General features: G+C 39.0%; 1 long non-coding RNA gene across 1 annotated transcript; it reads right to left on the bottom strand.

Moving 5' to 3' along the window:
• Positions 1–6,386: 6,386 nt before the first annotated feature.
• On the bottom strand, positions 6,387–7,409 carry LOC122090910. Its single transcript, XR_006143766.1, has 2 exons — positions 6,790–7,409; positions 6,387–6,672 (listed from the first exon to the last, which is right to left on the bottom strand). It is a non-coding gene; the product is annotated as an uncharacterized LOC122090910 (long non-coding RNA).
• Between the last annotated feature and the right edge of the window lie 10,659 nt (positions 7,410–18,068).

Genomic DNA, 18,068 nt, shown 5'->3' with positions numbered 1-18,068 from the left:
AGTCAAAATATTATAAAAAATGTATTATTTTATGACAAGAATTTGTGAAAAAACTGTAAGACAATTTTGAGTCAGGATTTACTAAAATTACACTAATCAGATTTTTACAGGAAAATATTCTATTTTGAGGGTTGATATTGGCCAAAATGGAATCAGGAGGAATAAACCAAGAAAACAAAGTTCCTACGATCTAAACGAACTATATAAGAGAACAATTTTGTTTTAGGGATGATATTGGCGGAAACCTAATCGAGAGTAATAATTCAAGAATCAAAGATTTAGGGGTGTAAACCATCTATATCTGATATCTAGAGTTTGTTGAAGTTGTGCTGATTGGAGGTCTACAAGATGTGATTCCATTTTGAGGGTTGATATTTGTTAAAACAAAATTGGGAAGAATAAAGTAGGAAATCGAAGATACTCGGGTCTAGACCATCTATATCTGAGAGTTGGAGTCTATTGGTGTGAAAAATCATGACAATCCGAGGTCTATAGCAAAATATTCATGCATATAGTATGAACAATTGGAAATAATATAAAAATTGAGGAGATAAAAAAATTTGCCCAGTCACGTGGCCCCCACACTAAAACAGAAAGGTGTGCAAATTACAATCCCACCTAGGGGTGTCAATTCCTAAACCGAATAGGTAAAATCGGTCGGACCAAACCGATAATAACATGGACCAAATTGAACCAAAGCCTTATTGGTTCGGTTCGGTTTGGAGTATTGCAACCCCAAAACCAAATCGAATTGCACCGGAAACCGGATGAACCCGAAACCAAATCGAAACCGGCTCAAAACCCAGACCAAAACTGAAACCAAACCGGTAAGAAACCGAAACACTCCAAAATTCATTAAAAAAATCAAAATTTGCATAGTTTTGTATACATTTGTATGGAAAGTCGAATCCAAACTAGACCAAAAACCAAAACCAACCCGGTTACAAATCGATTTAAGAAACCGAAGACAAATCGAAACCAAACTGCACCGAAACCGAAACCAAACCGAAACTGGAATTTCCTTATTGGTTTAGTTTCGGTTTCAACTTTCCCACATCAAAACCGACTTAAACCGGACCGAAACCAAGCTGGACCGACCGATTGACACCCCTAATCCCACCCTTGTGAAATTAAAAACTCCATTCATGTTGATGCCCAAGTGTTTGCTCTCATTGACCTCTTTGTACTTGTGCATGAGGCCATGGGACCAGGCAGCGATCTCTTGTCCAAAAAAATTAGTTTACTAGCGAGTATAGATGTCGATGATTCCTAAACCGTTTAAGCCCGATTATGACCCATTTACGGATTGATTAGAGCCCAAATTAGCCTGCTTAAAGTCCGATTGTAACATGAATTGAGCAATTATTTTGAGCCGAATTATGGATCCGACCCATCAAATAAAAAATATGTGTCCAAACTGTCCATGCTCTGACCTACGATGTCCGATTGATTACCTAAACGTTTAAAGACGTTTCGGGTCTTTAAAAGTGAAAATCTAGCAGTTTATTAAACTTTAGTCAACATGTGGCTATGCCCTATTTGCCAAGGATAATTAAGACGGATAAGTTAACAACCTTCCTAAAATTTAGCATTTTAGCTGTGGCAGTGCCCTAATTTTCTCCTCCAATAAGATGTCACCACCATGTAAAGTTACTACATGTGGCAGTTGAGCTTCATTTTTCTTCTCTCACTGTGCCTTGTTATAAATAGGTTACTTGTGTACTCCCCACGCCATTATCAAATTATGTGCAAAAATTCAATCACATGTCCAATTTATATTTATTTCTTCCTTCGTAATTCAGATGGCATATAATCAATTGACAGATACTAACTAAGAACATTTTATTTAGCTTTGCAATGCTTCCATTATATTATCATCCATTTTAAAAATGGAAAAAAAGTTGCATAGTTGTGTGACCCCTGCGCTCAAACTTGGGGTATGAAATTATCACCCCATCCTATGTGAAATAAAAAAATCTCATTCATGTTAATGCTTTTGTTCACTGTCACGCGACTTGGCAATGATCTCTAGCCTTTTTTTTAACGTTGAACAACCAAACAATGGCTTTAAAAACAAAAGAAAATTAAGCAAGAAAATAGTAGAGAGACGATTGTAGAAAAATTAGAATGATGGTATATTACCAAGCACCCTCCACTATGAAATCGAATCTTGATCAGTTTTGCTTTGGACTGAGGTATGATCGATGTAGGGGTGCTACAAGGCCGGGCTTCTTAAAACCCTAGCCCAGCCCTAAGTCTCCTTAATTGTGCCCAAACCCACCCTGATCAACGGCCGGGTATACCCTGACCTTGACCCTGTAAAATATGAAATAACTAAAAAATAAAAAATATTCATAATAAAAAAGAGATAAAAAATATAAAGTCACAAATTACTTGTCATGAGAAGAATATCCTAAAGTAAACATTCAAACAATATAAATAATTCCAACTATTATGGTAAACAAAGAGGAGATCATCCTAAGAAAGCAAATAATAAAAAAAAATTCAATTATTTGTCATGATAAACAAAGAGATCATCCTAATAAGGCAAACAATCTGAAGATTTCAAAACCCTTGTCATATTAAACAAAGAGGAGACATCCTAAGAAAACAAAAAATCCAAAGTCAATATTAGGGACAAAAACCCGGGTCGGGTAGGGCCAAAACCAAGGTCTAAACTCAAGGTAAAAAACAGGGCTGGGTTCAAGGCCGGCTAGGCGGGCCAAAGACATCAACCGTTACTAGCCCTGACCCTAACTCAGGGTCAGAAATTTCATGGTCAGGCTAGCCCTCAGGGCCAAAATTTTCAGGTCGACACTTGTTCTGGATCAGGGCGGGTTTGGACTATCAAGGCCAAACTTGCACCCCTAGTATGATGGGACCGATTGAAAATCAAACCGACCAATGACTAAACCGAAACCAAACCGAATGAAACTAATAAAAAAGTGATTATAAGGTTATAAAATTATCCATTTTTTACAATATTAGGAAGAAAAAGTTTTATTGTAAAGGGAATTGTTACAAATCAATTACTATGAGTTTTGAATATGGAAATGGATTTGTAAATTATAACAATGTTTCCATTGATCTCTTTGGTCACTATATAAAATTAGTTGGAAAATTAAATAAATGATTGGATAGTAGGATTGAATTTGTGATTTCAATATTAGTTGTCTTTCCCTTATAATGATAAACCATGATTTCGTCCCAAATTTAAAGTATTTTCACCAATCTTTCTCGCTATAAGTTATAAATGTAAGGTTTCATTATAGTTTAAGCCCAATAATAAACTGATATAAAATGGTATTAACCCCATATTAAAAACCAAAGTAAACCGAAATCAGAATCAACTGAAAACCGAATATTCTTAATGGATTGGTTTGGTCGACTGAAACCGATTCAGCTTGGTCAAAACCAAGCCCAACCGATTGTTTGACACCTTTTTAATATTGGGGAAGTCTGACACGATCTGACCCGTTATCCATGTAGGGAAGGGCAAAGTAAGAAAAGAAAAAGACAGGTGATAGGCAGTGTTCTTCTTCAGCCATAGAGATAGGAGGTATCCAAATGGCAAGGACCGCAATGTCACTTCAAACAATCGAACAGTTGAGGTGAAGAAGATGTTGGTCTTCTACAAAGGTCGTGCTCCTAGAGGTGAACGCACCGACTGACTAGGTAATACATGAATACACCATGGCCAAAGATGAGCTTTAGAGATGCCCACCAAGATAGAAGGAAGGGAGGAAGGAGTTCTTCTTTGTTTGTAAGGTATTAATGGGTTAGCTTCCCAGCCAAAGCAAAGGCAAAATAAAGAAGACAGCAAAACAAAATCAAGCACTAGTACTACAGTAGAAGGCAGAAGAGATTGATGTTAAAGTCTCGGCGCGAACTGCAACCACCAAATAACTTCTCGATTTAATTGGTTTCCTCCAACATTTTAGTCTTGACTTATAAAGTTGCATTGTATCTTCTATCATTAGAGCAATAGACATCTGCTCAGGATAGGAAAATATGACCAACTTAGGGAAATGAATTCTTATAAACAAAGCAACAAGGTGTAATATATTTGTGCATACATTGCTCACATCAAACGCATGTATTTCATTAACCATTTGATATCATGTATCTAATAAAGGTAATGAGATTTCTATGTTTTTTGTTATCTATCATGAAAAAATGACATTAAGGCCTTGTTGGTTACTTGGGTCGGAGGTTCATCCATTGGGAGGATGGACATTTGGTTTACCTTCACAAACATTATCTCTTGACTGTTAAAAGCTAACTAACCTTCCTCTCTCGAACCTCTCGCTCTCTTTCTTAAACAGCTGACATAACGATTTACGAAACCATATCAAAACCGAATCAAAATGGATAAAGAATCGGTTATGAAACTGAATAAAAATCATACCAAAACCAAATCGGCTCAATCTAGTTTCAGTATGAGAAATGCATTCAAGTTCTCAATACGTTATGGTTCTGGTTTCTTGTTTTTGTCTCCTGCATTGAAAATAGTATTAGTAGCCTATATGCCATGGGAATGTTACAATTTTGAAGACGCAGTACTCATTAGCGAGCTTCTGGTATTTGTACACGCTAGAAGGAGAGAGGCAATGCTCAACGGGAGAAGCCAAGGGATTAATTGGAGTGAAACTTCCCTCAAAAATATAGTAAAAATCATATGCTATTAAAATTAAAACTGGAATACAATATAAATTTATTTTCACACAATATATTTTAAAATTACGAAAATCATGCCAACTGTAGTTTTATTGGAAGCGATTTCATAGGGTTGATATTTGGAAAAACATATATATATATATATATATACACACTAGTAAAAATTACACGTGCAAATGCACGTGTGGCCATACATTGGGGGTGAGAGAATTCAAAAGAAAGGTTTAGTTTGAGATAGAGAAGAAAATTAGAGAGAGGAAGATTGTAAAGAGAGAGAGAGAGAGAAAAGTATCCAGCTCTAAACAAATAATATAATAAATGTTATTCTCAATTCATGTATCAGTGATGCTATTTTTTTTATTTTTTATTTATTTGTGAATACATTAAAAAGAAGAAGAAGCTCAGAAGCTAATCATATGGGTTCAGATACCTCATCACAATGTATGTTACGAGGTTGGAAAAATCACCAAAAATAAATAAATTTATGACTAAATGCATTTTAATAATTTATAATATCTATTGAAACAATTCATTATTTAAAATAATAATTAAATTTAATTTTTAAGTTTCAAATAATGCGAGATCATTGCGCTTTCTTTAAGACTCATTGTTTAATTGAGAGAGAGAGAGAGAGAGAGAGAGAGAGAGAGAGATGGTTTTGGGGATTGAAAAGTATTGTTGAAGAAAGTAGTCAAAGTAATGTAACGAAAATATACCTTGTTTGTTAATAAATTTTATATATTAGGGTAGTGATGTGAAGTGATATATTTGATAGTTTTCTAATTAGGGTGATAATTTATTAGATGATTCCTAGTAATAGAGTGGTTTAGTTACTCTTTCCATGGAATTTATTGTTTTACTCAATCTTGTTAAGACCCCCTCCATTGTACATTGTCGATAAGCCACGATGAATGGATTCGGTGGCCTCAGAGAAATTCAGTTCATAAAATATTGTCATGAAAATGTACACTTTGGGGCCATGGAAGTATGCTCAACATTTTGGTTGTACTAAATCAAAAATTGGGTTTTGTTTTTCTATCTTTCCTCAACTCAATAGACAAATATATTGTGTCCAGTAAGACAATAATAAAACAAGGAGGTTTCTAAGTTACACCCTTTATGATAAAATTAAGTTGTCAAGATACAATCATACATTGAAGGAAATTATTGTAAATTGTAAGAGGTAACTTCCTCCGTAGATTTCCTAGGAAAAAGAAAATACAAAATTGTAATCAAATGGAAGAATAGTCAACTTTGAAATGTTTTTTTTTTTTTTTTGAGCTAAAAATCAGAAAAGAATATATTTTTAATGAAAATAAAGAAAAAAATGATACAAATAGTTTGTCTAGAAATTCCTAGACGACTACTATTATAAAATTAACAATATCAGGACACCTCTCCACCTTCGTCATCACCATCAGCAGAGGTAGCATCCTAGAAACTCAAGGAATAGAAAAAACTCAACCAAATGTAGATTCTTATGATTCACATTTATACAAAAACTCAAGCCTACTATGGCTAACACCAAGAGAGAACAAACTCATAATTAAGTTGTTGGTTCACAAACTTCAAATTTCCTCTATTTATTAAAGGCGGTGCCATTATAGAAGCAGCTTGTTTGAGCATTCTCAACTGTTGTCTTTGGAGGAACTAAAACTCGAGGTTTCTTCTATATGGTTCATGATGGAGTGCAAACAATAGTCACCCTGTGCATATATCACATTGTATATGGTTTATAATAATGACTCATAAAGCCAATGTCTTGTACATAAATAAGGGGTATATGTTCAATGCGACTAAGGATATTAAATAGAATTGGAATCAGAGAGGAGACTATAATAAACTGTCATATAAACAATCATGATGAGTTCCCTTTTGAGAAAAAGAATACATTACATATAGTCTAATTTTCATGGCACAGATTACAAGGAGACCTTTGCATGATCATTCTTCCACAATTGGAAGCACTCTGGATGTATCTCATCATTCTTCCACCTAACAGTTGGAAATAGAAAGCATCACAACATCAAAGACTCAATCTAAGAAAACTATTGAAAAATACAAATAAAAAAATAGGCTAACATGGTCAAATGAGCTCCCCTGCTCTCCTACCCCGCTACTTGAGACAAATGGAGTGGAAATATAATAAGATGGAGGTTGAAATGTTGGCTAGGATGCAACCCATCTTTGGGCACTACAAGTATTTGGAGAGTACGCAACTTATTCTTTCTCCAAAAGTGTCATCCATGTGGCTGTACAGTAGATACCTTGATTATAAAACAAGAGTTACCTTGATACCCTGCTGCAACAAAATAAAAATCATCTCTCTCTAAAACACACACACACACACACCCACCAGCAGATCAATCATTCAGTGCATTGTTCTTTCTATGAGTTTGCAAGAGATTTGTAATTTTGTAATTTATATCCGAGAGTTTCAACTCCATTTCATAGTGAACTATGCTGTCAACAAATCTTAAAATTTTTAAGAGTCAAATGGCCCAAATCATGAAAATTTTTACACATTCTTTCCTCGTGTTGCTCAGTATGCAGTAAATGATAAAGGGAACTACCAATAAGGGGTGTGGGTGATGAGATCTTACTTTAGTTACAATTAAAAAATGTTAAATTACAGAACAAATAACCCCAGCCAATTTCAAAGTTTTACACGGAAATTATACTACTTAATTCTATAAAGAAGCAAGTGAAGTCATGTTGCCATAAGATTTGGCATTAAGTTGGGATAGTGTTGAGTTTGTTGTTGTTGTTGTTGTTGTTGTTGTTGTGGTTACTCAATAGAAATGAATTAGAGCATTTCCAATCAGGTCGAAGCATTAAAGTTTACCAAATTAATTTGTAGATTTTGGAAGATATGACTTAAGAAATTTTAGGGCTTACAAGAATTGCACCAATGGGTACATGGACAATGAGCCTGACAAACACAATTCACAAATGTGGAAAATAATAATAACAAACTGTCTTTATCAATATGAAATGATTTCAGTCCATATTTTCAGGATTTGAGTTAGTCTGAAATCACTTTGTAGCGATGCTATACATGAGCATGAAATAGGTGAAGAGTGTTGCATTCTGTTATGGGCGTCAAGTATCACTGGGCAGTAGAGAAGTTCTATATAAATTGTGGAAACAACAGAGAGAGAGAGAGAGAGAGAGAGAGAGAGAGAGAGAGAGAGAGAGAGAGAGAGAGAGAGAGTCCTCCTCTACCTCAAAAACCTCTCCTACAAAATAAGAGTCTCATTGGACAGCAACACTAGAGATCGACTCCCATTCGAAGTCTCTCTCTTAGGATATCAGAGTCCTATTGTAATTGTCACATGTGATATTAGAGTCCTATTGTAACTGTCACATGTGATATCAGAGTCCAATTGTAACTGTCACATGTGATATCAGAGTCCTATTGTAACTATCTCTTTTGTATTAGAGTTGGAGTACTCTTCCACCTTTGAAGGTCTATATAAGACGTGTACCTCCAACTCATAAAACTGATAAAAAAGACTCAATTTAACATGGGATCAGCAGCCATACAAGCTCCATCTAGCTAACACCTTCCTCCCCACGCTCTTCTCTCTCTTCATCACCCACTCCCCAACCCATGTTCCTCTCTCTTCTTTGCAAAAAAAAAATCTTCCACTCCCACTCCCTCTCTCACGTCCCACATCTTCCTTCTTCTTTGCAAAAAAAAAAAAACTCTCCCTCTCTCACGTCCACAATCTTCTTTCTTCTTTGGAAAAAAAAAAAACACATCAAGAAGAACCGAACAACAGCTATCCTCCCCGCCCCTCACCTCATGGCCACACAGATCAGCCCCAATACCACCATGGCTGATGCCCCACCACCTCCCCAATCCCTCTCTGGTGCTCATCACTTTATCTCCCTCAAACTCACTTCAAAAAATTATGTGTTTTGGCGCACCCAAATTGTATCGTACCTCACAGGCCAACGCCTCCTTGACTATGTCACTGGTGACTTCCGTTGCCCTCAGGACCCCGTCAAAGCCAAAACCTGGCGTGAACAGGATGCATCCATTATGAGTCTTCTCATCACCTCCCTCTCTGATGAGGCCCTCTCTCTCGCAATTGGATGGATCATTAGTAAGGAAATATGGGATATCCTACATGCATCCTTCAGCTCTCCCTCTACCACACGGATCCCGTCACTCAACGTCTCCCTTCAAAATCTAGTTCACAAACTAGACGAGACCATCACTCAGTTTCTCCATCGAGCAAAGTCCCTCTCTTATGAACTAGCAGCTACAGGGAAGCCGCTACCTCAAGAAGATTTCAACATCTATGTCTTCCGTGCTCTTAGAACTGACTACCAGGCCATCGCCTCCATCATGATGGTGCAAAAGGAGCCAATCTCCTATAATGAAATGCATGGCCTTCTCATGAGCCATGAGACTCTGATCTAATCTCGTCTCCCCATCATCGATCCTGCAACCGAAGCCTCAGCTCATGTTGCTCATCAAAACCGTGGACCACCCACTCAATCCAATAGTGGTCGTGCTACTTCATCCTCAAGAGGTTGTGGTTTTGGGCACTCTAATGCCTTTGCCCACAATCCCTGCACAATATGTGGCCGCACCAACCATCAGACAAACACCTGCTACTATTAGCAATAGAACACCACCAAACCAGCCCTACTCCCTACCCCACACCATCCCTACCATCGCCCTCCACACCCCCCCCAATGCCTACCACACTATGGCCTACCCCCCAACCCCCCTATAAACCCAACGCCTCCCCCACCTCAACCATTCCCCCACCATCCACAGACCTACACCGCCTCCTGGATACCTAACACCGGTGCCACCCATCATGCCACCCCTGACCTCACTCAGTTCTCCACCTATGATCCATACACAGGTAAACAACCAACTCTTAGTTGGTAATGGTAAGGGGCTTTCTATTTCTCACATTGGCAATACTTCCATTTTGTCTTCTTCTCGTTCTTTCTCTCTTTCTAATGTCTTACATATTCCCTCCCTTATTTGTTCACTACTTTCTGTTTAGCAGTTATGTCATGAAAATAATGTTTTCTTTGAATTTTATTCTTCTTATTTTTTTATGAAGGATCTGGAGACCAAACACATTCTCCTCACTGGACATAGCAAAAATGGCTTCTATTCGGTTTCAGCACCACCTTCTATTCACCTGGTCTCTGCTTCGTCATACCGTCATTGGTATCACCGTCTAAGGCATCCTCCTGAAAGGGTTCTCCGCCTCATGCTTTCTGGTTATCAGCTCGTCAAGCCTCCTTCTCTTTGTTCTGCTTGCCAAATGGGCAAAGCTAGTCATCTGTCGCTACGGGATGCTAGTTCTCGTAGCTTTTCTCCTTTAGACCTAATTTTTAGTGATGTATGGGGTCCCCACCCCACATTTTCTTCAAATGGAAACTTCTACTTTATTATTTTTGTTGATGACCACACTAAATATATTTGGTTCGCTGCTTTAAAAGTTAAAATCTGATGTTTACTTTGCTTTTCGAACCTTTCAGGCCTTGGTGGAACGTCAGTTCTCTCGCTCCATCAAGGCTATCCAAACTGATTGGGGTGGAGAATTCCGCACTCTTCCCACTTACTTTGCCAAGCTGGGCATTCAGCATAGACTCTCTTGCCCTCATACTCATGAGCAACAAGGAACAGTTGAACGACGTAACAGGCATATTGTTGAAACAGGGATTACCCTACTTTCTCACGCTTCTATTCCCCAAGCATATTGGGACTATGCCTTTGAAACCATGGTATTCCTTATCAACCGCATGCCATCCTCTGTCATTGGTAATAAATCCCCCCCATCAGCTCGTCACAGGCAATTCCCCAGACTACTCTTTTCATCTTTGGATGCCTTTGCTACCCTTGGCTTCATCCTTACAGTCATCATAAGGTAGAATGATGCAGATACGGCTGCCCTTTCTTGGTTGGACCAGCATGACCGGCTTTGGAAGCCAAGAGCCAAGAAGAACCGGTCCAACCCAGGGTTTTGGTCCAACAAGGGTTGGAAATAAAATTAGTAGTTTACTTAGCATTTTATTTCATGCTTTTAGTTTCCAAACTTGAACGTAGGAGTAGGATTTATTTCCTTGCTTTGGTTTCCTTTTATACTTGTTTCCTAATTTAGGCTAGTTTCCATTCCAGTTAAGTTTCTAATTTCATGTTCCTATTTTTCTATATATTGGTTGTAATCGACTGAAGATTTAGAGAGTAATTTGATTATTGAATGAACGTGTTAGTGTGATCCTCCTTTTCCCCCTCTCTATTCTGATTTCCCCTCCCTTCCCTAAGGGTTCTCCATCAACTTGGTATCAGAGCCGAAGGATCCTCCTTCGTTCTCTTCCTTTTTCCCATTCTCTGTTTTCAGCTCTACCGTGACAGAGAACAGCAAAAAAAAAAAAAAATCTTCATACCCATCGTCCCAGCTGAAACCCCAATCCCATGCCTTCAACCCTTCCGAAACCCCACCGAGCCTCTGTTACCTCCGTCTCGGCCTCGGACCTCTATCAGCCAAAAAAAAAAAAAAAAAAAAACTCTGCTGCAAACAGAGAAGCCGAACCACAACTCCACCGACCTCTTTTTTTTTCCAATCTCAGTCCAAACACCCTCTCCAGGGTTCTGAAAAAAAAAAAAAAAAGAGCAGAGAGAGAAAACAGAACCAGAAGGAAGCGAAGGACGACGTCGGAGAAGCAGCTAGAGAGAGCGATAGCAGCCACCGCCGCCTCTCTCGTTTTCTTTTTCCTTCCGACAGCAGCCGCCGCCTCCTCTCTCATTTTTTTCCCTTCCGACAGTAGCCGCCGCCGCCTCCTCTCTGTCTCCGACGGCAAAGAAAAAAAAAAGGAAAAAGAATCAAGAAAGAAGAAGAAGAAGAAAAGAAGACGAGATGAGAAGAGAGAGGCAGCGACATACCTGAGTTGAAGCCGTCGCGAGTCACCCATCCCTTCATCGGAGTCGCGACGTCTCCCTCCTCCTTCGCCGAACCACTGCTGGTTCGTCTCTCAGCAGAAGAGCTTTTGTCGGTAAAATCCTTTTTTTTTTCTTTTCAACTTATTTCTTTTTCTATTCCTAAAATACCCCTACCCCACCTTTTTATTACCCTCCACCCTCTTTCCTTGCCTTTCCAAGTATACCCCTGTCCTCTTCTTTTTAAGTTTCAAGTTGAACTTCTACAAAAAAAAAAGGGTTGAACCTCAATAATTACAGTTGTGCCATCCTCTCCTCAACTTCTATTTATTTACCATTCTGTCCCTGCCCTTTAAGCCTCCAGTTATTTACTATTCTACCATTATTCTTTGAGTGCTATTTTGTTACTCATCACCATGGTAGCCAATAGTGAAGTTGTTCAACAGCTGAATTCCTATAAAGGAGAAACTGATACAAAATTTGATGCTCTCACTAACATGGTCACGTCCCTAAAGACAATGGTGGAATCTATGCAAGTTTCTATTGATCGTTTGGTGGCAGCAGATAAAGGAAAGAGTCCCATTCAGTCTGGGGATTCTTCCAACACCACTCCACAGGATCTGCCAGTAACACCACCACCACCACCACCACCTCCACCACCATATGGGACTGGTAGACATGATGATGGAGCAGAAAGAGCAGCAAAACTGGATGTCCTTGATTTTTATGGAGACAATAATCCAGAATTGTACTTTGACTGGATTCACAGTTTAGATACATTCTTCAGATGGTACGGGTTGACTGAGGCTCGAAAGATCCTATTTGCAGAGGCCAAACTGAAAGGCACGGCTCGAGTCTGGTGGATCAAGCAACAACAACAGAACCGAACCCGAGGCATTGGGTTGGTCAATACTTGGGCTGAAATGTATGAAGTCATGAATCGGCGATTCTTGCCTTCTGATTACAAGCAACGCATGCATCTCAGGTTTGCACAGTTGAAACAAGAGAATTTGACCGTTGAAGAGTATGTTGCTAGATTTTATTATTTGGCCACTCGTTCTGACTTTGAGTGGGATGAAGAAGCCTTAGTGGCCCAATTTCGCAATGGTCTGCACCCTCAACTTAGTGCTGCCCTTGCATCTAGTCGACTACCTACAATGGAAGACGCCGTACAAGTAGCATATCAGGTTGAGGAAAGTCTGAAACGCCCATACAACCGGAGAAATTTTGCAGACACTTTTTCTCGAGGTACTAGTTCTGTTTGGCAACAGTCTCCTACCCAAGAGAGGTCATCTAGCAAGCCACAGGCAAGTGCTACATCTATGGCTTCTTCACGACCTAGTCGGCCGTATTCTCCACCTCGACATGTTTCTGAAATGTCATCTTCACGGCCTACTCGCCCATATTCACCCCCTCGGCGTGGTTCAGATAAACCTTCTGATTCTTCAAAATTCACGATTCGGTGCTACTCATGCCATGGATTTGGACATATCAGTGCCCAATGTCCCAGCCGTTTGGTTGCTTTTATTGATAAGGATTCTCCTATACCATATATTCCCGAAGAGCAACTTGGTTCTGACACAGTCGATTTAAGAGAAGAGCGTGCAACAGGTGAAGTCAATGACACTCTCAGTGACGATGACCAACATCCTTTTTATGTCATTCGTCATGTGTTGACCACTCAAAAGGCCACTGAAAATGAAGATTGGCGCCGCAGTAGTATTTTTCAGACTCGTGTGAAGTGCAATGATCAGTTGCTAACCTTGGTCATTGATGGAGGCAGTTGCACTAATGTTGTCTCTGAAGACGCTGTTCGTAAGCTGGGATTGAATACAGAACCACATCCTAATCCTTACAAGGTTGCGTGGGTGAACAACACTAATCTCAAAATCACAGATAAGTGCTTGGTCACATATTCTATTGGTGGATTTAAGGATACAGTCCAATGTGATGTCCTCCCTCTGAAGGTGTGCCATATCCTTCTTGGTCGACCTTGGTTGTTTGATAAGAAAGTACAGCATTGTGGCTATGCCAATACCTATGCCTTCAAGCATGCCAACAAGACTATGAAGTTTCATCCTGCCAAAGATCTCCCTGAAATTAAGCTCAAGAAGATGGTGGGATCATTCCTCATTCAGCGTATTCCTTCAGACGGTCTCCTCGGTCCTTTCCCTAACTCGACGGAGTCGAGTTCTTTTCAGAGGAGGAGAGTTGATGCAGATACGGCTGCCCTTTCTTGGTTGGACCAGCATGACCGGCTTTGGAAGCCAAGAGCCAAGAAGAACCGGTCCAGCCCAGGGTTTTGGTCCAACAAGGGTTGGAAATAAAATTAGTAGTTTACCTAATATTTTATTTCATGCTTTTAGTTTCCAAACTTGAACGTAGGAGTAGGATTTATTTCCTTGCTTTGGTTTCCTTTTATACTTGTTTCCTAATTTAGGCTAGTTTCCATTTCAGTTAAGTTTCTAATTTCATGTTCCTATTTTTCTATATATTGGTTGTAATCGACTGAAGATTTAGAGAGTAATTTGATTATTGAATGAACGTGTTAGTGTGATCCTCCTTTTTCCCCTCTCTACTCTGATTTCCCCTCCCTTCCCTAAGGGTTCTCCATCATTTTCTCTCTCCAGGAGCCAGAAATCAAGATTCGGCAGATCTCCTACACCAGCCAGCAGAATCCCTTCATCTTTGGAGGTTTTGTCCCTCTCCTACAGGCCTACATTCGACCCAAGTCTCAACCTCAATAGAGATCCACAGCCCCAACCGCAGGTATTCTCCCCTATCCATGGCCGCAGGGTTATCCTCTCCCATAGGGTTTGGGTTTTGGGTGTAACTTTTGGGGCTCTATTTTGTTGAGTCTTGTGTAGGTTATTAAACTCTTGTTCCTTAACCTCTTTAATTATAATTTGGGGTTACTATTTGAATTGTTTGGGGTTGTACTTGTGGGGGTTAGCTTCTTGTAATCTACTCCTACATTACCTATGTACCAGAAGAGCTACAGAAAACAGGAACAGTAAATCTGGAGGCTGAATGTGATCGCGAGCCTAATGAGATTAATAATGGTGACAATGATTTTGAGCCTCAACCGTTCTATGTGATCCGTCCTCTTTTGACTACACAGAAGATTCCCGAGGAGGACGATTGACGCAGTAATAGTATTTTTCAAACTAGGGTGTGATGCAATGATAGCTTGTGTAGTATAGTGATTGACCCCGGCAGTTGCACCAACGTTGTTGCTAAAAATGTTGTTCGCAAGTTGGGTCTAAAAACGGAGCCCCATCTGAATCCCTACAAGATTGGGTGGGTGAACAACAATAATCTGAAAATTAATGAAAGGTGTTTGCCCATGTATTCCATTAGTAGACTGATTGCTCAAGTTCAGTGTGATGTTCTCCCTCTAAAAGTCTGTCACATTCTTCTAGGGCGTCCATGGTTGTTCAACAAGAAAGCCACGCACTGTAGATATGAGAATACATGCTCTTTTCAGTATGGTGGCCTTGAGATAAAGCTTCCTCCATCAAAGGATCTTCCCCCTCTCAAACTCAAGAGGACAACTAGTACTTTTCTTCTCAAGCGCATCGATTCTAACGGCATTCTTGGACCTCATCCAAACTCCACAGAGTCGAGTTCTTTTCAGAGGAGGAGAGTTGATGCAAATAAGGTTGCAGTTACCTGGTTGGACCAACATGACCGGCTTGGAATCCAAGAGCCAAGAAGAACCAGTCCAACCCAGATTTTTGGTCCAACAAGGGTTGGAAGTAATTTAGTTTAATAATATGTCTTTTATTTTATCATGTTTGTTTTTTGATAGGATACGTAGGAGATAGAGAAGTAGGAGCCTTTCAGTTTTAGAGTCTAAGTAGAAGCCTTGTTATTTTCTATTTAAATACTTGCACATATCCAATGTTAGACAGAATGAAGTAATTTGAATGAGAATTGGTTACAATTTGTGCTTTGTGAGAACGTGCGCTTCCCCTTCCCCCCCTGCTATTTTGATTTTCCCTCTCTTCCATAAGGCCCTCCATCACTCTTGACTTCTTAATTTTGATAAAATTCAGTATTTTATAAATATGATTGTTATTTGTTTATTCTCTCCTTTTGCATTCAATACTTTGGAACATGTCTTGTGTTAGAATTTAATGTTATCATATCTCTTATACACATTTGTCAATGATAGTTATAAATATCTGTAGAAGCATCTCCAAATTCATAAACCACCCCGTTAAAATCTTATAGGCATTATCTTTCGCGTAAAGAAGCAGGGAATCAACAACTTTCCAATTGGGTCATAATCAGGGGTTTCAGATTGACAAATCCGATTGAGTCACCAATATGATTATACTTTCTCTACCATCTCATCCCATACACCCTTTTTGAATTTCTACTAGAGCTGATAACTACTTAATAACTATTGTTCAATAGACCCAAAAAAACAACAATTCTGATCTTGTCAGACTAAGTTTCAATAGACACTAAAAACAATAGTTCCAATCACATTATCAAACTAAGGCACCGTTTGACAACGTTCTGTTTCTGCCATTTCTGCGTTTTCTTGTTCCCAGAAACGGAGAAATAGCCTAAAAAGCATTTGATAAAGTTGTTCTGTTTCGCCCATTTCTAAAAACATAAATCAAAATTTATGCCTATTTACAATTCTAGAAACGACTTTGACGAAACAAGTCGGACTTGTTTCGTCGTTTCTAAAAATGAATTTAAGAGAAAAAAAAAAGGCGGTTGTGCCCAATAAATCTCTCAACTATTTAAACCTAAAAAGAGGCAAAAAATGTTTTGAGAAATAGGTTTAGCAAACACCAAAAAATCTGTTTTTGTTTCCGGAAACGTGAAAAGCCATTTTTTCTATTTCTAGACACAGAAACAATAGAAACGTTATCAAATGGTGCCTAAGATTCATCTTGAACAATATCTATTCTGGCTAGAACAGGTCCTGACACTAATGGAGATGAGCTCGTAACACTACAAGTGTAGTGTAATAGAAGCATCCATCGACAAAAGGATCACCCTAAGATGATCATCTCATGGCTATTGAGAACGAATCATCTGAACGGAACTAAGGTCGTGGAATAATCTTTTAAAATTACGGAGCCAACTTAATTTGGGGATTTTGAGATATTTCTACATGCTCATGATTTTAACCCACTTGAGATCACTTCACCAAACTGTTAGGTTACATGATATTCTGAAACTATCACAAACATGACAGAATCTTAAAGTAGTGCAGAAATTATGGGTTTCCAAAAAAATAAAAAAACAGTAGTCATCATTCTAGAATCACTAATAAAACCAACAAATGAAAAGCCAGGGTTCACCAATAACTGTAGACTAAGAAAATGTGCTTACCAACGATGGATTGATTGAACATGATCCTTTGTTCATCAATTTAAATTGGTGAGAAAGGAATATGAAGAGGCAAAGTGGGTGTGCAGTTCGGACAAACCCATAAGAAAATGGGACTCATATTTGAACAGTATTAGACCTAGGGTTGCTTGGCTAGCTCTATTCAAAATTCATCAATTACCCACGCATCCCTGTCCAATTTGCACCCCAGGAGGAGCAGTTTCCAACACAACTCATACACAAGTCAATTCCAATGGGATTAACTGGTGCACCAATAAACGACCAAGTTGACAGTTCTAATGCAATAGAAGCCTCAAACTAGTGAAAGATAAAGAGATTCCCTTTCGATCATAGAGGCATAAAGCCAAAACCTAGCCTCAATGCTAGAGTATTCAACCTATAAGAATGCAGATAAAGTCATCAACCTAAAGAACATTGGACGCAAAGCAAGTTTCTGCAAAAATTCCACACCAGGGTTAAGTTCAGGAACATGCCCAAGAATTCTAAGGATAACTAAAAAGGCTACACCAACTTTCAGAAAGGAGGAAAGTTTTCAAGTTAACCATTCTCGATTCTCCACAGTTTACACTGTTAGTAAAGCAGCATAGATTACAATATGACAGTTTCATCATAATAACGTCAAAATCACTCGCAGGGTCATTGCCTTCTGGGCGTAGATGCGTATTCAAAGAAACCCAAAAAGACCGAGCTCTTACTACATCTGGCACGTTCTATAACACTCCTTCGTTTTATGTTTTTTAAGAGCATAAGATAAAGCAATGGTCGATTGAGTTTTCATGCCAAAGCCCCTCTGTTATCTAATTCTCCATCATAAGCAATCGAAGGTGTTCTAAAAATGCAGATTTTAGAATCTGAGAACGGAGAATGAGAAATGCGATGAACTGTTTCCGCAGATGAGAAGCTCGCGAAAGAGAAAGAAAACAAAAGGAGAAGTAAAGAAAGCATACCAGAATGAATTCCGAGAAGATTTAGTAGCCGGTAGCCAGGGACACAAACGAACACTCAGTCGTTCCGCACTTCGTCTGTGTGAAGACATTAGGGCTTCCAGTATTGATTTCTCTGTACACGCTTGCCTTATACGTGTGTTCCCCTCGTGTGC

This window comes from Macadamia integrifolia, chromosome 10 (genome assembly GCF_013358625.1).
Source record: "Macadamia integrifolia cultivar HAES 741 chromosome 10, SCU_Mint_v3, whole genome shotgun sequence".
NCBI classification, from domain to species: domain Eukaryota; kingdom Viridiplantae; phylum Streptophyta; class Magnoliopsida; order Proteales; family Proteaceae; genus Macadamia; species Macadamia integrifolia.
Note: the sequence above shows the minus strand (reverse complement) of the source record. Positions and strands in the feature narration are given on the sequence as shown.